Below are 5,846 nucleotides of genomic sequence, written 5' to 3'. Positions count from 1 at the left end.
TAGAGCTGCCAGAACTGCTCTTTGCTGCTAAAATTTCAGCATCAGGCAGAGGGCATGTACTGAGGTTGGGTCTGGTGGCCCTCCTCTCTCTCTTCTTCACTATCCATGAGAAATTGTGTGTAGCTTAGAGCAGGTCCCAAACTATTGCAGCAGGTACTAAGGGGCCCCTGAGTACCCCTTAATCCAAAAGTGACTAACTGGGAGCCTGTTTAACAAGAGGGCAGGCATGAAGACATTTTTAAGGGTTCTATTATTAATCATGCTTTTTTCCTCCAGTAACATCAAGGACGAGAAATGGCACTGCACTTCAACACTTAACATTATCTTCCACTTCTGTATCCACTGGCACCCTTCTTAAATAATGACAATTTCCATCTAACTTCTACAGAACTTCATTTAGAACCCAAAATTTCCAAACATACACAGAAGAATAAAGCTGGTTAGTACCTGCATCATATAACACCCTGAACTGATTACATGTCTCTGCATAGAGTTTTGCTGTTTGGTATAATTCAAGGAGTCAGAAGCAGCACAGTGCTAAGATGGAGAGGTTTGTGCCACGGGGAAGGTGGTAATTCAAGGTACTGCTGCCTCTCCCCCGTTATCTGGTCCAGACAGCACATCAGGCAGTGCTGCAGCCTGACACAACAGACCTCCCCCAACATAAATCCTCCAGTTCAGGAAAATGTAACACACAAAGAATGACTGTGTGGAGCAAATTATTAAGGAGTATTTGATCACTCTAAATTTGTGTCAATAACATAAACATCCACTAAACTCTTCTTTCTTTTCTCTTCTTTTCTCTTCTTTCCTCTTTTCTTTTCTTTTCTTTTCTTTTTTCTCTTCTTTTCTCTTCTTTTCTCTTCTTTTCTCTTCTTTTCTCTTCTTTTCTCTTCTTTTCTCTTCTTTTCTCTTCTTTTCTCTTCTTTTCTCTTCTTTTCTCTTCTTTTCTCTTCTTTTCTCTTCTTTTCTCTTCTTTTCTCTTCTTTTCTCTTCTTTTCTCTTCTTTTCTCTTCTTTTCTCTTCTTTTCTCTTCTTTTCTCTTCTTTTCTCTTCTTTTCTCTTCTTTTCTCTTCTTTTCTCTTCTTCTCTCTTTTATTTTTTATTTTATTTTATTTTCTCCTTCATTCCTCCATTCCTTCCTTTGTTCCTCTGTTCATTTGTTCTTTCGTTCATTTGTTTGTTCATTCCTTCATTCCTTCATTCATTCTTTCCTTCCTTCATTGATTCATTCCTTCCTTCCTCCCTTCCTCCCTTCCTTCCTCTCACTTTCTCTCTTGTTGCATAGGCTTAATTGCATGACCTTGAGGCTCCTTGAGCAGGTAATATTTGAGCTGGAGCTTGAGGCATGTGCCACATTTTCCAGTTCTGACAAACATGTTTTTCTTTAATAGAAGTATCTCCTACCCTTGGTCTGGGTAATTTCACTGATAGTGTGGAAAGCTTTAGGCTGATGTGTCAGTGATCCTAGTTTTCTTTCATGGAGTTGTTAATTTAGCATTTTGAGTTGTCACCATTCTGAAGGGAAATAAATAGATATTTGTTTATTTATTAAGTCCTGTGCAGACAGCTTATTGCCAGAGTGATCTTAAAGCTGTTGCTGTGAGAGACTTCTCTTCTTGGCTGTGTGCTACACTACCTACAGAGCTTGTGTAATAATACAGAAGAGTCATGTCCTGGGTGGCATACATGAATAAAAATTAATTTGTTAATTTATACAGCTATTTTACATCACTTAATCCTGCAGAAATTTCTTTCACATTGGACTGTGTGTACTAAATCTTATGGATATGTGTTAAGCCTCAGAAGAATGATCCCCACTTTTTGCGTGCATTTGGTACCTTGTATGGGAGCTGAATTTTAATATTTTGTCTTTGAGAAAGCTGAATCAGTTGAGTGGCGAGCCTTGGATAAGTAACTGTGGCTTTTAGTAACTCAATTTGCTAACCTATAGAATAAAGGTTGTGATAGCTAGTTTGTAAAGAGACAACTTCTACAGCTGAAACATCCTCTAAAAGGTCTGGCTTTCATTGTTAGGGAAAAGATAGTGAACTCTGCTTCCTATTGCCAGTTGTCTGGTGTGTTAGGGCTACAAATGTGGATGACCATGTCAGATCCAAGAAGGAGAAGGGCTGCAGGGGCAGCTGGGTCACTCATACCAGCAGAAATGTGAAATCCAAAGGAATTTCGGTAGGTTGGCTTCACGGATCCTATTCAACTCAGAACTGGCCTACTGGCCTTGTAGTGCTTGTAGGATCTGAGGAGAGCACTTTGTGCAGATTTCAGACTGTCTAACAAGCAAGAAAGCATGGAGTCTCGGCTGTAGTGGGTCTACCAGTACATCTGTCCTCAGACCCATGTCACCCCAGCTTGTCTGGGAAATGATTTGTAAGGATACCATGAAGAATGAAGAAACTTCTGTCAGGTGGCAAACTCACTTCAGTGTAGACTATATATGTTATTAAGCTCGAATTATTTTAACGCCTTTAAAGAAGCAGCCTGCTACGTTTTATGGAACATAGGTTGCCCTCGCTCAAGCACAGCCAGACAGGTTGATGGGATGTGAATCATGGCCCTGCCTCTTCCTTCCCCTCTTCTCCCCAGTTGCCTTCCTCGCTCTAAAATAGGGGGTTGGGTTTTGTGTTTAGCACTCTGGGCAGTTGTGTAGTGCACCAAGGATGCTCCAGATATACTCACATAAGAGGCAGAGTCAGGGGTCATGAAGACTGTCCTTTTTGATGAGTCACTAACAAAAACAACATTTGGGACTGGTGGCAACACAATAAAAACTTAAATGAGCCACAGGAGAGAATCACAGATATTTGTTTTGGTCATAACACTTCTCAATTTATCATTCCCATTAGACCTGCTTTCCTAAAACTTCATGGATGATTGAAGCCCCTGCATCACTCTAGTTCTTACCTGTCAAAAGAGCTTCCCTAAAATATATTAATAAAGTGATGGATTGTTATAATAGTTTGAACCTTAGTTTCATGAGTCTTTATCACTGGGAGAACATGTTACCTGGTATTCTGGTCTAGTTAGAATTGTTTTTATTTTTACCCTTCTGTCTCTTTGTTGGTTTGTTTTTTTTTTTTGTAGTGGATTAATTTTAAGTTTTAGAAAACTGAAAAAACTATTTTGAAATTCAAATGAAAAGGATTCAGTTCAGTAGAGGAGAATTAATTTTTTGATTCTGCTATTGGCAAACATAAATTCCTGATTCAAGAATTAGAATGTCAAAGTGAAAATATCAATAGGCCATGTTGCCCCAGAATACCATTCATATACCTCAGGAAAGGGTTTGAATGTAGATCAAGGCTTATTTCATGGAATTATAGACCAAACCTCTTGAGGAACACCAGTCTTACATTTGCTGCAAATTGCTTGTGATAAATTACGGAGGGTGAGGTCTGTGTTGTTTCTATCTGTGCCTCAAGTGGAGATATGCAATAATACCATGTTATTGCAATTGTAATTATAATAATTTACCATTATTCCTTTGGAAATGCATATTTTTAATCTCTAAACTGTTCCTTATGTTCCATTTTCTCCTTGTAACACATGTAGGTGGAACTGGCCACTTGTATAATGAAGATTTCTTACATCTGGGCTGAAACTTCTGTTAATCTTTGTCCCTATGAGCACTTCCAGGATATCAGTTTCTTGCACCAACAGACATGTGTTTTCCAAATGTTCTTTGTCAGTTTATGTCCGTGAGATTTCTTAGAGATCCAGGTTTCCTCAACTTTCTGCTGTGTGCAGATTTGCATGTAACTTACTTGCCCCTGGCATGAAACTTAAAGAGAGGATTAGTACTGAACTTTTGTAGCTGGTCTTTTACTCCCGTCTCTGCATCTGCTCATGATGAGAGGCTTAAATATGAAAGAGCAAAAGGATCAGGCCTCAGGAAAAGGCTGTTAAGACTTGGTTTCATTTTATGCCAATTAACTCGGTTCAGGGAATAGAATAACAACTTTCTCTACCATCCCACTCCCTTTTTATGGTAAACTAAATGAGTCCTTGAAAATGCAAAGGAATCTGTGCAGATCCAGGTTATGTATAATCAGAAATAACAAGCATCTTGGAAATTCTGAAAGTTCTCCCATCAGTACATTACACCACTCATATTGGTTTTAACATCAGTTCTTGAAATAGATACAAACAGTGGTGAACTGAATCAAAACTTAAAACACATATTTCCTTGCTGTTCATGCCCTCCCTACATGTAAGTCTTTCTAATAAAATTTTCTCAGCTGACATAACTCTGAAGAATGCCTCTCTCCCTTGTTTTGGAAGAAAATACAGCTTCTGACATCCCAATGAAGACAGGCTGAGAGAGCTGGGGTTGTTTAGCCTGGAGGAGAGAAGACTCTAGGGACACCTTATAGCAGCCTTCCAGTACTTAAAGGGGGCCTACAGGAAAGATGGGGAGGACCCCTTTATCAGGGAATGTAGTGATAGGATGAGGGGTAAAGGTTTTAAACTGGAAGAGGGTAGATTTAGATTAGGTATTAGGAAGAAATTCTTTACTGTGAGGGTGGTGAGCCACTGGAACAGGTTGCCCAGAGAAGTTGTGGATGCTCCATCCCTGGAAGTGTTCAAGGCCAGGTTGGACAGGGCTTTGAGCAACCTACTCTGGTGGAAGGTGTCCCTGCCCATGGCAGGAGAGGTTGGACTAGATGACCTTTAGGGTTCCTTCCAATCCAAACCATTCTATGACTCTATGATTCCATGATTCTCTATGAAACCTTTTCCACCCCATCAGAATTTCAGAAAGCACTACCTCAGCACTAGGCTGGTTTTCAATGTAATGCCTTCAGTTTAGCATAACCAGTGTAATTCAGTCCTCCTGTGTTGGGTAACAGAGCATGACTCCCTCTGACAGCAGCTGTTCAACTCAATGAATGGGACCTGCTGTTGTCAGGTAATGGAGGTTTTTAGATATCTAATATAATGTGAAAGCTAAAACAAAGCCTTGAAAGAGCAGGAACACTAAAAGAAAAAAAGATGCATGGCAGATAAGAAGGCTTTGGAAAATGATGAAGAAAGATTAAATTCAGCAAGAACAAGGTTCCAGTACCATGAGGTATAATTATTTTCCCCACTCTCTTCTTTCTAACCGGCAGCCAGTTACAAGTGGTGTTCCTCAGAAGGCAATCTTGGAGCCAATATTATTTAACATCTTCATCAGCAAGAGATAATAGATCTGGATAATGGGACTGAGCAAACCCTCTGTGAGTTTCTAGATGATACCAAAATTGGGGGAACAATTGATGCAAGGGAAGGCAGGGCTGTTATTTAGGGAAACACAGACAGGCTGAAGAAATGGGATGAAAGGAACTTCAGGAAGTTCAATAGAAACTAGTGCAAAGAAGTCCTGCATCTGGGTGGAATAACTGCACGTGACCATACCAGCCAGGGACTCTGTGGAAGAGAACTGAGGGTCCTGGTACACAAGCTGAACGTGGGTCATCAGTGAAAGCTAATCATGTACTGAGCTGCATAAGCAAGAGTGTAGCCAGCAGGTTGGTGGAGAATATTATTTCCCTCTAATCCGCACACATAAGTCTGTTTTGAAATACTGGGCCTCTGGTACAGCATGTGCAGACAAACTGAAGAGGTTCTGTCAGAGCACCAGCAAAATGGTTAGGAGGCTGTTACGTACAACACAAGAGGAGGCTGGAAGAACTGGAGTGGTTTAGCCTGGAAAAGAGAAAAAGCATCCAGCAGAAATCTTCCACAACCTAAAGGAAGAGTAGAAGGAAGGCAGAGCCAGGCTCTTCTCAGAGCTGCACAGCAAAAGAGCAGGAGGCAATTGTCACAATTTACATCAAGGAAAATTC

The sequence above is a fragment of the Egretta garzetta genome, unplaced genomic scaffold (genome assembly GCF_000687185.1).
Source record: "Egretta garzetta isolate BGI_Z169 unplaced genomic scaffold, ASM68718v1 scaffold471, whole genome shotgun sequence".
Classification (NCBI taxonomy): domain Eukaryota; kingdom Metazoa; phylum Chordata; class Aves; order Pelecaniformes; family Ardeidae; genus Egretta; species Egretta garzetta.
Note: the sequence above shows the minus strand (reverse complement) of the source record.